We start from the raw sequence: 15127 nt of genomic DNA on the forward strand, positions 1-15127 counted from the left end.
CAGATGCAATAGAAGGGGTAATAGAGTAATGTGTACTGCATATAATTCAAAATGAATGCCTCTTTGAAGAGTGCTGTGTTTGAGCCAATCTGCACACTAAGACAAGGCAGAGTTCACTCAAAGACAGAAGAGGAAAGTACTTGAGTGAGCTATTTCATTCAAGTCCAATTGGTTGAATTCACATGACAAATAAAAGGGAACTTTGGGGGGGTTTCTGATAATCAGATGGGAGAGAAGCAAAAGTTGTCCTAAGAAACTGCTAAAAGGATTGCTGAAGTGATGATTAGTCAATAATTAGGTGAGTTGATTTACCTGGATGAACAGATTATGATCTGACAGGCCCAGTTTATATCCTCCAAGAAATATTACTTTTCTGTGATTTTTCAACACTTGAATACACTCTATTGAAGGACATTGGAACTGTTTTTGGGAAACAGAAACATTTAAAGTAAAAATCTACAGAGGGAAACTCATCTGACATTAAATATAAATAGAAAGCCTTAATTTAGTCATTTGTTATGGCAATGTTAATTAAAGATAACATATGCTTAGATCATAATCTTTGAATGTTACTCAAATATGACACATATAGGCAAGGATTAATGATTATTTTGCACAAATAATTCATAATTCCTCAGGTTTCTGTAGTAATATTATTGATCTTTAGATTCAGATTACATGACAAATATTTATTTTTGCAAACATACTAGCAGGACATCTGGCCAGGTTGATATTTACCCAGGATGCTTCTGTGGGGCTGTATCAGCTGAGGATGTTTGGAATCCATTCTGATTTGTTGATGCCTAGATGACATTGTTCAATATTTGAAATCACCACTACACCAAACAATGTTAGGGAGAGATTGAATGCTCATATAAGCTCAATGAAAGTTTGAAAAATTGTAGATATGTCAAAATCCAAGTTAAGGCTGAGTACATTTGGTCTGTGGAAGCATATTATATCCACAGGCTACATTTTGATTTTGGTGTTTACCCCATTCCTTCCCACTTAGAATAAAATATAACTTGACAGATCTATCTAAATAAATTGACTCGGGAATCTCTTTCTCAATCATTTGTCTTTTTTCTTATTCTCTGTCAGTGGAATGGCCACTTTTGGATATTATATCTTTATTACTAATCAAATATCATTTACTTAATAGGTAATATTACAAAAAGTGTATTTTAATCAGAATCCTCATTAATTGAATTAACATTAAAGTTTGCTTTCCCCGGTATTCTGTAAAAGAAACAGTAGTTCGTTTCATTTGAACATTTTCTTTGAAAAATAATAACATATAAAAATGAAAAATCTTATTATACAATAACAACTCAATTAAGTTTTACAATGCAAATATGCCCATAGAACAAACATCCAGATTAATATGTAAAACTAACACTAACACATACTAACACTCTGGAAGTCCCCCCTTGTGGTCCATCCCAGTTATTATGCACACTGCAAAGGTACAGACTATTCTGATTTCTATCACCGTTGGTTCATTTTGTTTATTTATGAACATTCTATAGAGGGTAATTCCACATTTTCCCATTATGTCACTCATTCTTCTATGATACTCACCACTATTAATTCAGGTAGTTTATTCTATTTCATTGCTGTATAATATTCTGCTATATACATACACACTGTTTTATTTATTCCTTCTGTTATTGATGAATATTTGAGGTGTTCTCAATTTTTTTAACATTTAACAACAATGATTGTTGTCATTGTTTTTAGCCCCTTAGCAGCAGTTTCTTTCTTTCTTTCTCCCTTTCTTTCTTTCTTTCTTTCTTTCTTTCTCTTTCTTTTCTTTTTCCTTTTCTTTTTCTTTTTCTTTTTTTTTCTTGACAACATCTTACCCTGGAAATATACACATTGGAAACATCAATTCATTCAAACAGAAGTTAGGTACAGAATACCATATCAAGTGTGGTTTTCTGAAGTTCACTTTTATCTAAGATGTTTTGTTTGAAGTCTTATCTTCCTTGGTGACCATGTATACAATTTTGATTTCCCTGTCCCAGTGAGATTATAACAAAGTCTAGAGTGTTGGTTTGTGTTGTCTTTCTGCATTTTGCACTCTATGCCTGTAACTGAGAAGAAACAAATGCCAAGTGGTGAAATAATCCTAGGATAGATCACATCTTTGATATCTCTATTTTAATACTACACTTCAAGCTGACTCTGCTAAATTTTAATTGTGGGGGGTTGCATAGCTTTCAGTTTTGCAAGAAAAGTTAATCACAGTTCGGTTGTTGTCACTATTTTCAACCATCATGGATGTCATGAAATTTCAATATAAAAATAGCAACTCTATTCATTCCATATAAATCCATTGTTTCAATGTTAATCACTCCATATTGTCTGAAAAATGAGCTCTCTAATAGTAAAATCACACCAGGAAGACATAAATCATAAGATTTTAAACTATTTTTCAAATAGATATGGAAAATCTAGTTCCATTAAAAGGAGACCTCTACTTTTAAACATTTTATTTTGAAATAACTTCAGATTTTTAGAAAATATTTATATCCTCAGTATACCCTTTATACAGATTCCCCATCTGCTAGCATTGTTTTCTGTTTGCTTTACTGTTTCTTGTAGATATTATCTTTGAATCATTTGAGAGTAAGTTACATATATGATGTTACTTTACATCTAAGTACTTCAATATATGTCTCTTAAACACAAGGGAAATCCTCTTCTGTAACCAGAAGCCAATGATCAAAATCAGGAAAGTATCAAAAATTAGTACTATTTTCTAATCTATAGATCTTATTAACATTTTTCTTATTGGCCCAATAATGTCTGTTCTTTACAGAAGAAAAAAATGTTTCTGGTTTTACATCCAATTCAAAGTTACAGGTCGCATGTAGTTCTCACATTACTTTAGTTATATTTAATTTGGAATATTTCCACAGTCTGTCTTTCGTGACCTTGACATTTGTGAAGAGTGCAGGACATTTGTTTTGAAGAATGCCTTTCAATTGGAAAAGTATATTTGCTTCTGAAGAGAATCATATTATGAAATTTTAGCAATAATACCATAAAAGTTATGCTAATTTTTTCAGTGTATCATCCATAGCAGGAATAATATGCTGCTCCATACACCCCTTCCAGGCAATACTAGCTTCTGTGATCAGTTTAAGTAGTATCTGACAAGTGATTTCACAGTAGTTATTGTTTTACTTTTTGTAATTAGTAAGCACCTTGAAGGGAGAGATTTTGACACCATGTAAATATCATATTATTCTTCAAATTCTCACTTAGTAGTTTTAACTGATGAATCTTGCCTGAATTTATTATTATTGTAATGGTTGTCAAATGCCAATTTTTCTCAACCTATCATTTATAGTAAATTTCTTAGCATTCTACTCTAAGGGTGATTTATTTATTTGTTTTTGTCAGTATGGACATGTGGATTATGATATTCTATCTATCTATGTTATATCTATCTATCTATCTATAGATAGATATCTATCTATCTATATCTATATAGATGTCTATATCTATATCTATCTGTCTATCTATCTATATCTATCTATGTTATAACCTGTTACAATATTCATTTTCATGCTCTAGTCCTTGTTAGGCAATGTTGATTTTTTTTTAATATGCCTTGTTAACATTTTATTAATGCTTTTACCTTTAATTCATAAATGATATTATGGGATCATTTACCTTTTGTATACTTTTTTATCAGAGTTACATGCCAAGATATGCTTGCTTCATGAAAATAATCTTTGAATCCTTCAATATTGTGTATTCTTATATTAGTTAGGGTTCTCTAGAGCAACAGAACTGATAGGGTGTGTAAATATAGAGAAAGAGATTTGTTATAAAGAATTGGCTCGACTGATTATGAATGCTGATGAATACCAAGATGAGGAGGATGAGTCAGCAAACTAGGGACCCAGGAGAGCTGATGGTATAGTTCCAGTCCAAAAGCTGGCAGGTTACAGATAAAGTAAAATCTGATGTTTCAGCAGGAAAATTGCCAGGGTTCAAGAGCAGTCAGGAAAGAATTATTATCTTACTTATGGAGGGTCAACCCTTTTGTTCTATTTAAGCCTTCAAGGCCCTCCTACATTAAGGAGGACAACCTGCTTTACTCCATCTCCCCATTTAAATATTAATCTCATCCAAAAACATCCTCATAGAAACAACCAGAACAATCTTTGACCAAATTTCTGGAACTCCATAGCCTAGTCAAGTTGACATATATACCCACCACAACTCTGAAAAAAAATTTGAAGACTTTTTAAATTCCAATTTTAAATCATTTGGCTTGGTGTTTTTTGTGCTATAGTTTATTAAAAAGTTCTCCATCTCCACTACAGATATTTGCTTCTTGGAACTTTATATTTCTAATCAGGTAAACTCAATTTCTCTAATATATTATCCATTTTATCGAGATTTTATGATATATGAAAAATGCTTTTTAATTAAAAAAATCCTAATTCCACACTTATTTCCCTTAATTACATGTTATTTTGTTAATTGTACTTTTCCTTTCTTCATTTTGATGGAATTAACAAAGTCTTTATCTACTTTATTTAATCACTTTTTAAAAAAATTCAGGATATTGAATTATTAATTATTTCTTAGGAGGTTTCTATTCTCTATGACATTGATTTTTATTTTATCTTTATATTTCCCTTCTTTCTCTTTCTGGTTTGCTGTTGTTTTTATTATTTTCTAAGCTTATTGAGATGGGAATTTAGTTCAAATATTTTTATTTTTAAATTTTTATAAAAATGTTAGTAAATAATTCATATCTGAACACTTTTTCAAATAATTTAATTATATACTAAAATATGTGGTTTTGTTATTCTGAAAGATGATAATTTCAGTTATCTTTTACCTAAGAGGTTTAAAAAATGTTTTTAATTTTATTTTTTCAGGTTCAATCTTTTGGCTGTTTTTTCTGCTTTTCTATAATATTCCTTTTTAAGTTTTTATTCTACTCTGTTCTTCCTAAGGCACTTTTAAACCAAGTCTTCATTTTTTTTATGATTTTCTTTTTGTCATCTATTTATTGATATTTAATAACTTCAATTCTAATTTTTCTTCTACCTTTTCGAGTTCTGTGTTTAGTGCCTGTTTTAAATATTAATGTTTTATCATATCAACATATTCTTTTGTGAGTATAATTTAGATGTGCAACACCTTCTGTCGGTTTGATAAATCAAATTTCTTTACTAAATTCTTTTTTGGGGTGGTGGAATGATGGGGAAGATATTGAATGCCTTTTGATTTCTTATGTCATTTTTAATTTTCTTTTTTTGGAAAGACTCATTTTTTCTTCTCTCTCTCTTCTTGTCACAGTGCAAATTTTATGCTTTTGACATTTTTTTGCCTTACAGTTATAGTAAGTTATAGTATGTTTAGTTTTATTTTCTCTTCATTTTTAACTTTCTTTAAAAATGACTTGGAAAATTTTGAATTAAACAGACACCATTCTCCTCAAGAATCCTTAAGGAAAAAACAGTTTGTTTTATTTTTATTTGTTCTCTTTTGTTCTACTGAAATTTTCATATCATGACAAAAATCCCACAACCCAGGAAGACATATTCTATCCTAACTCTGGAGGAAAGTAATGTACTAATACTTCTCTTATACCACTACTCTCCACTTGAAAGATTATATCTTTACTTTCATATGCTGAACATCAATGAATATATCCATAATTAAACTAAGAAAGAATGAGGGACAGATGAAATATTTGCAGAAGATGAGTGCAGACTTTATATTATTAGGAAGTAAGGAAATCATAGGCATCTTCAGCCTTCCAAATATTTTTTTGAAAATGATTTTACAAAGGCATACACTAATGATGGATTTGAAATTTTGAATGTTTAAAATACTTCTGAAATATGTCTTCAGTTATAAATATAAATACATATATATTTCTACACAAAAGAAGGTATTTTGAAGCAGTTTGTACCCAGAGGAAACATGGAGAAATTCAGTTTTTAAAAGGCATAAACAAATTATGGAAGAATCAGTATTTGTTAAAGATAGATACAAAAGTTTAAAAGAAATTTAAACAAAACAGAATAAACCATGGTAATGGTCCATAAAGAACTGGGACTTGTTCATCTGTACCATTTCTCTACATTCCACATATATGTGTTAATATATGATTTTATTTTCTCTTTCTGACTTACTTCACTCTGTATGACAATCTCTAGGTACATCCACGTCTCTAACAAATGACCCAATTTTGTTCCTTTTTATGGCTGAGTAATAGTCCATTGTATATATGTACCACATTTTTTATCCATTCATCTGTCAAAGGAGATCTATGTTGCTCCCATGACCTGGCTATTGTAAATAGAGCTACAGTGAAGGTTGGGGTGCATGTGTCTTTTTGAATTATGTTTTTCTCTGGGTATATGCCAAGAAGTGGTATTGCTGGGTCATATGGCAGTTCTAATTTTAGTTTTCTTAAGGAACCTCCATACTGTTCTCCATAGTGGCTGTATCAATTTACATTCCTACCAACAGTGCAAGAGGGTTCCCTTTTCTCCACACCTTCTCCAGCATTTATTGTTTCTAGATTTTTTTGATGATGGCCATTATAACCGGTGTGAGGTGATACCTCATTGTCATTTTGATTTTCACTTCTCTAATAATTAGTGATGTTGAGCATCTTTTCATGTGCCTCTTGGCCATCTGTATGTCTTCATTGGAGAAATGTCTGTTTAGGTCTTCTGCCCATTTTTGGATTGAGTTGTTTGTTTTTTTGATATTGAGCTGCATGAGCTGCTTGTAAGTTTTGGAGATTAATCCTTTTTCCATTGATTCGTTTGCAAATATTTTCTCCCATTCTGAGGGTTGTCTTTTCATCTTGCTTATAGTTTCCTTTGCTGTGCAAAACTTTTAAGTTTCATTAGGTCTCATTTGTTTATTTTGTTTTTATTCCCATTACTCTAGGAGGCGGGTCAAAAAGGATCTTGCTGTGATTTATGTCAAAGAATGTTCTTCCTATGTTTTCCTCTAAGAGTTTGATAGTGTCTGGCCTTATATTTAGGTTTTTAATCCATTTTGAGTTTATTTTTGTGTATGGTGTTAGGGAGTATTCTACTTTCATTCTTTTACATGTAGCTGTCTGGTTTTCCCAGCACCACTTATTGAAGAGACTGTCTTTTCTCCATTGTATATCCTTGCCACCTTTGTTTAGTTGACCATAGGTGCATGGGTTTATCTCTGGTTTGCAAGGCAGAAATGAGACACAGATGTAGAAAACAAATGTATGGACACCAAGGGGGGAAAGTAGGGGGGTGGGGGGTGGGATGAATTGGGAGATTGGGATTGACATATATACACTAATATGTATAAAATCAATAACTATTAAGAACCTGCTGTGGGCTTCCCTGATGGTGCGGTGGTTAAGAATCTGCCTGTCAATGCAGGGTACACGGGTTCAAGCCCTGGTCTAGGATGATCTCATATGTCATGGAGCAACTAAGTCCATGAGCCACAACTGCTAAGCCTGCTCTCTAGAGCTCATGAGCTGCAACTACTGAGCATGCGTGCCACAATTACTGAAGCCCAAGTGCCTAGAGCCCATGCTATGCAACAAGAGAAACCAGTGCAATGAGAAGCCCACACACTGCAATGAAGAGTAACCCCCACTCGCTGCAACTAGAGAAAGCTCGTGCACAGCAATGAAGACCCAACACAGCCACAAAAAAAGAAAGATAGCACAAAGAGCTCTACTTCAATTTGCTGTACAGTAGAAACTAAAACAACATTGTAAAACAACTATACCCCAATTAAAAAAAAAAAAACACCTCTGCCCCAATATAAAATTACATTTTTTAAATAAATAATAAATATAAAAATTTTAAAAAGATAAATAACCATCAAGTACCTACTATAAAGCACAGGGAAATCTGCTCAATATTATGTGATAAGCTGTATGAAAAAAAGATCTAAAAAAGAATGAATATATGTATATGTATAACTAAATCACTTTGCTGTACACCTGAAACTAACACAACATTGTAAATCAACTATACTCTGATAAAATTAAAATATTAAAAAAAAAGAAGACCTAGTAGTGGTGAAATGACTATTTGACTTATTTTTTTTTTTTTTTTTTGCGGTACGTGGGCCTCTCACTGTTGTGGCCTCTCCCGTTGCGGAGCACAGGCTCCGGACGCGCAGCCTCAGCGGCCATGGCTCACAGGCCTAGCCGCTCTGCGGCATGTGGGATCTTCCTGGACCGGGGCACGAACCCGCCTCCCCTGCATCGGCAGGCGGACTCTCAACCACTGCGCCACCAGGGAAGCCCTATTTGACTTATTTTTGAAGTAAAAACAAAGACATGGTAAATTGATATTTTAGTCCAGATAGAAAAACATTAATAGGAATATCCATTTAGATTTTTCATATTTTTATTTTACACCCATTGTGTTTCATGTATTTTATTAGGCACATGGACTGTAGTTTTCATTCTCACAATGATCATCATGAACTCTATCAAAATTTGTTACACAATGAAGACATGTATTAAGTTAATTTGGGGCTTCCCTGGTGGCGCAGTGGTTGAGAGTCCGCCTGCCGATGCAGGGGACACCGGTTCGTGCTCCGGTCCGGGAAGATCCCACATGTCGCGGAGAAGCTGGGCCCGTGAGCCATGGCCACTGAGCCTGCGCTCCACAATGGGAGAGATCACAACAGTGAGAGGCCCGCGTACCACAAAAAAAAAAAAATGTTAATTTGAATGCACTAAGTGGTTTAGATATGAATACAAAATATAGCACTTTGTTCTGAATTCACTAGGAGGAAATGTGGTTAAAGCTACTATATATATTTCAGTTGTTTAGTTCATGCCCCTTGGCATTTTATTTCAGGGAACTGTTTTTTGTTTTTGTTTTTCTATGTAGAGGATATCTTTTAAAAAGAGTAAAATAGCATCTTTATGATGAGTCTTGTTTTTTTTATTTCTTCCCTTGTTTTTATCATTTACATAAAGAAATTTCCCATGAATCTTTACATATGACTCTAATTCAGGGACTAGATTGATATGCAGTAAAATTTTATCACAAAAAGTAATAAAATATAAAATAATAAAATATAATTATGTTTACCATGACCAATTTTAAGATAGGACAAAAATATTTAACTTCTATAAATTTACCATATAAATAACATTTTGACATTTTACAAAATCTCATAATTTATATTTCTATGGTCAATATTAAGTTTTAATAGAGTTTTTTAACTGAAGTAATTATTTTTCAGTTTTATTTAAAAATATCAGGAGATATCTACACAAGTTTTGATTTCTAAAAACTATTATGACTGAAATTTGCTTGGTTTCTCTTAGCAGGATTTTCTTATTCTTTTTTCTTCCTTTTTTTTTTTTTAATAATAGCTGAAGACTGAATAAAGAACTGCTCATAAGATTAACAAAGGAGTTGAGCATTCAAGGGAGGAATTTGCATTTTTAGAAAAGTCATTTCTTGATATACCCTCTGCCATGTTACAGGAGAGAAATACCTAAGGTGAATTAAATATTCATGGATCATAATTTGCCACATACTAGTTACCTGCTTTTGCAGGATAGTAAAACTAATTTGCCCCATCTTTAGTAATTATGGTCTCTTGCTATTCATTGTAAAAAAGCTTTCCTGATCCAAATGTACAATCAGCAACCATATATTTTCTTACTCAAAAATCCTATTTTTTCTTAACATTATGAGAATTATATTAAGATATTAAGTGTTTGCATATCTTTCTATAGAGAATAATTGGAGAGTTTTTAAAAGAGAAAATAATCTTTCTGGGTGGTTGTAATACAGTCCAGACTGGAGGCAGAGCATAGAAGAAAGAGTGTGCTGACATTTCTTTGACCTCTGTGATCAGAACAGCTGCCTAAAGGGTCCTGATTTTTTTTCATCCATTTTTATAATTGCATATGACTTTGATACAAAGTATAACTATGCTCAAAGGCCAAGCTTCATTCGAGAAAAATTATAGACCTGTACTGCTGAATGCATAGAGACTGAGTTCATAAATGCAATTTAGCAAATTCTTTTTAAGTGGGGCATTTTTGATATGGTCCCTAAGGGTATTGGAATCTTCTACCAGGTAAAAATATATGTCAAGAGGCTCTGAAATAAGCCTACTCTTGCAGTTGTTAAAATTTGAATGAGAGTTGAAATGAGGTGAATATAGTAATAGAGATATAGAAAAGTTGGGAAAGAACTAGCTTCCCTGGAGATTCCATATTGACTTTCCATATGACTTAAAAATCTGATGGGTCTGCAGTTATGAGAAAGGGCCCTTAGGGACAAAACTTCCCTGTCTTAGCAGGGTTTGTGTTTTGATGGATTTAACTGGGACAACTTCTAAATACTATGTGAAACTAGGTTGAAACTAATGGGTATTAGCTATAGTTATTTTAGTTTAATACACTTCTATGCTTTTTTCAGGGGTAGCAGGGGGCAAGGTTGTCAAAATACTTCACAGCAGTGTTAGACTATCTCAGATTTATAGTTTTATCAGTTGTATTTCTGAATTCCCTCATTATGTCAAGATGTTAAGAAAATCAATAATGAAAGAATGTAAACAAGGTTAAGCAGTTTTCTATAGATTTGATATCAAGCATTTCAAAAATGTCTTTTTGCTTTTATTGGAGAAATTTATGTAGCTCATTTAATTCAAAGCAGAAATACAATAAAAATAGAATTATTCTCTCAAATCGTATGTCAGAGTGAATGAGCATCTTTAAATAATAAGGTCAGAATTATAGGTAACATTAAAGTGAAGTCTGTTTACTGGAGGGTAGATAATTTATGGCAACAAGGACCTGATTCCACATTGTTACAGGTTGTTTCTGTCTAAAATTATAAATATACAGTTGATCCATTTCATTGTTGTCATTTTAGCTCATGGATATTTTGTTTCAAAATTCTACCTTCATTATGAATAGGTAGATAGATATATAGAGAGATAGAGATGTATATAAATACATATGTATACATACATTTGCACACATATTATCTCATATTTTTTCTGAAGAATGTTATTTCCTTGCAACTGGTTTTTCATATTTCATATGTTATTTATTTTTGTGGCATCTTTATATATTCATGATCTATTTCCATCTCCATTATTCATATTTGAAACATGAGTTTCACACAGATGGAATTGTGTGTAAGTTTAATTGGACATCACTTTTCTCCACCTAAGAGAAATATTCAGCTGGAGAGTATTTACCGTTTGGTCTTACATTAGCTCCATGGCTCCAAGGCAGGCAGACTCTTGGAATAATGACTTGCCTGTGTCTGCCCCCTTGGTGTTCATAAACAAGGAGAAGAGGGAGCATCTGTTATTAATGTGTGTTCCAATTTTTGCTGCTCCAAATAAGGCATTTAGGTTTTGTATCTCAGGCTGTGCTCCTGACCATCAAGGAGTGTGTGTTTTCGGATCTCTCTGAGGACAAGTCTGACATCTTATAAGCTTCACCTCACATATAGTTCTTTGGGTTTCTACTCCTTTTTTTGTTTTTAATTTTTTCATTCTTTGTTTCCTTTTAAATATGGAATTTGGAATTTTAAATCACTTGCAGTTTCATAAAAAAAAAATTATTTACTTAAAAAAATTTTCAGCCATTTTGGGGAAAGGGACAGTGGAGGAAGTGGGCCTCAGCTTCCGATGACCATTGCTCAGCACTGTGGCCTGTTCAGATGTGGGGTAGGATGTCTTCCTTAAAAAAAAAAATGATAATAATAATAATAAATTTTTCTTCTTGTTACTGTACAAATGGCAGGAAAAGAGTTGTGTCAATTTAATACCATAATCCTAAAATGAGAAAGGATAATTTATATATATTTAAAATACAGAGTTGAATTTTATGTAAATATATATATTCAATATGTATGTCATAAAGATTAGACAAAAAGTTTTCATCTATTAAAAGGCTTTAATTGTAAAGTCACATTCCTTGATAATAACTCAGCAAAGTTTAAAAGTAATAATAACAATTTAAGAAGACATATGCAATAATAACAATAAAAAGTATCTTCTTAAATAAAAATTGGATCAATAGAAAAGATATTATTTATTTGATACTGGGTTTACAACCTAGGGAAAGGGATAAACACATAATTTATTTTAAAAAGGAAACATATGACAGTGAATTCTTGAAAAGAGATATAAATGAAATGTTTCTGAGACAGAGAGAAATTGACTATTTTGAGTGAAAAAGCTAGAATGAGCATCCACCAAAATGTGCCATTTGAACTGGTTTAGAATAATGAACTGGATTTCCAAGGTTGAGAAAGCATACAAGAAAATAAAATATGAAATTTTGCCTGACTTCTCTTTTAAAAAATTTAAGCCATATGAAAAATAAAACAATATTCTTATCTCTAAATAAAATTGTGTGAAGTTACCTTACTATGTGTTTTAAATGTTAGCCTAAAGTTTTACCAAACCATATAAGCAGCACTGGTGGCCTTTGAAGGCAGAACTCAAGATGTGGTCAGAGCTGCGTTATGTTCTGCAGGCTCTAAGGAAGAATTGTCTTTCAAATATTTTAGTTGTTCACTGAATTCAGTTGTGTGGTTCCAATTTCCTTGCTGGTTGTTAGCAACTAGACAGTCTTTGTTCATAAAGACTGCCCCAATTCCTTCTAGTGTTTTCCATATGGCAAAGTGGGGGGGAGTCCTTCCCAGTCTTTGCATCCCTCTGACTTTCCCTGCTTCCACATGTTTTCAGTACTCTAACAGAGAAAATCATTGCTTCTAAGTTTGAGCCCAACTGGAAAATCCAGCATAATTTCTCTGTTTTAAAGTCTCTAATCTCATTTTACCTGCAAAGCTCTTTCTGCCATGTCATGTAATGTATTCCCAGGTTCCAGGGACATCTTCCTGGGTAGGGAAATGAGGAAGCCTTCTACAATGCAATTTTTATGCATTTATCCAGCTTTAATATTTACTCTCACTTTTCATTAGTCAGTGTTATAAGGCAACAGTATCCTCAGATCCCAACTCCATGGTTTCTCTCTACATTAAAGAAATAATTTGAAAATTATGGCAATAAGGTAGCATGAAATAAAATTAATTATATAATTGCATATTTTAGAATATCTTATAGACATTCTACAATATATCCAGATCAATATTTTTGAACTAAATGTATTCATTTACAATTTATCCATGCCCCAATCTCCCACAGCCCCCCCCATGCCTCCCTCACATACACACACACTGGATTTTATGTAAAGTGCTAATGTCTTCAAAGAAGCATTTCCTCAGAGGCTACACATCAGCATGCACCACTTATTTCCAAACACACTACGTTTAAAAGTTGAATTAACTGATTGCCTAGCTGGCTGCTTTCCTAAAGTTCGCACGATTCAATTTAATGATCAATTTTACTTAATCTTATGAAATGTCTCTAATGTCATTCATCCATATAATTTATATAAGTAATTATTTCTAAATATTTTATGGAAAAAAATAGCCCTTCCCAGAGTGTGTGTTCAATAAGCTTTCTCTCTCCAACACTTATGCAATTAAAGATAGTGTGGCACAGAATAATGAGCTGCTCACCACATCCACTTCTTTTGAGGTATTAAGCTAAACTAAATTGTCTACTTGCTGTTGCACTTAACTTTAGCTATTTGTGCCTGAGATCTAACAAAATGATGTGGGCCCACATCCAAAACTTGATACTATGCTCTTTCCATTTCTGGGTCTTGATGCAAACCAGCTTGATGAACACGGAAGCCACATGATGAAGTTGGAGGAACCACCAAATAGAAGTTTCCTGACATTTTTAATCACTGCTTATAGCAGACCATTCACTCACTGGCCATGCCCCACCTGTTTTACACTTTACAAGAGAAGCATATTATTGAATGACTGAGAATTTATGGTTTATCTGTTGTAGCAAGTATCATTGCACTGATTCGTACTGATAATGTGTTAATAAAAGAAGTTCATTCTTGTCCAGTTAATGAACCTACATCCTTGAACACAGCTAAAACATAGTGTCTAAAGTATATAAAACTACATTAGACCTGATACCTGTTATGTTTAGCTTGAACCAAATCACCTGTATGTTAGTGGTAGCTCTTCATTCTATGGCTTGGTCAACATGAATAGAGGACCCTGTCTTCATTCTGTGGCAAGTTTAACCTTCCCCCAAAGGGATCACACTCACATACTTCATGTCAGTAGTTTTACTGAGGTCCTGAAATTCTTCTTCTCTTTCTCCTAAGAGATGTTTCTTGGGGAAAATACTTCCTCCAATAATTTAAAGAACTGACTGAGATCCAGAAGAACTGGATTAAGCCACTATGATGTAAACCATTCCTTCAGGTACTGGCTATTCCATGAGAGGATTCAAAATCGGGGGAAAAATCAGAGCACCACACACTGTTTGCTCTTCACACAGAAGAGCATTTTCAGTAATTAATACTTTTTAAAAATGGATAATAAATAAGCAAAAAATATTTCAACACACCATGATTCAAAATGTTTAAAGGAATTCATAACTTTAAACAATACAGAAAGGTTTACAAATAATTTTCATGCTCTATTATTCACAATTCAGGACAAGATATGTAATATAATTTAAAACAGTGAAGAAAAGGGCAATTGTGGAAAAATTGGCACAAATGAGGGAAAAAATAAGATGTAGGGAGAAGCAAAGTGATGGGTATAGTATGAGCTGCAACCCTGAAAAAGAATAATCAAAATGATTGGCAAACAGAGTAAAAGCAAAGGTTGGACAATGAAGATGTGGAATTGATAACTGAGTTAGAAAATAACCTAAATATAGAGAAAGGAAGCTCATTGAAATTGTAGATAAAATGTACTCAAGGCAACTGTTTCTTGTCACAGCTGATTTTCATTTGGACTGCAGACTTCAAAGTAATTTACCACAAATTATCATTATAAAAGAGCCAAGATCAGACTAATTCTTATCCATATGTCTTCAACTACTATTTTTAATTTTAAAAATTCTACAAAATCTCTACACTGAACTACCTATTAGTGTAGAAATCGTTCTTGAATTTTGCTCATCATCAAAGACATGCTTCTTTATCTTCACCCTGTACCCATGGAGCCATTGTACTTGTTTTAGGGGCATTACT

This window comes from Aethalodelphis obliquidens, unplaced genomic scaffold, assembly GCF_003676395.1.
Source record: "Aethalodelphis obliquidens isolate GAN/ISIS:26980383/991018 unplaced genomic scaffold, ASM367639v1 scaffold6, whole genome shotgun sequence".
Taxonomy (NCBI): Eukaryota; Metazoa; Chordata; class Mammalia; order Artiodactyla; family Delphinidae; genus Aethalodelphis; species Aethalodelphis obliquidens.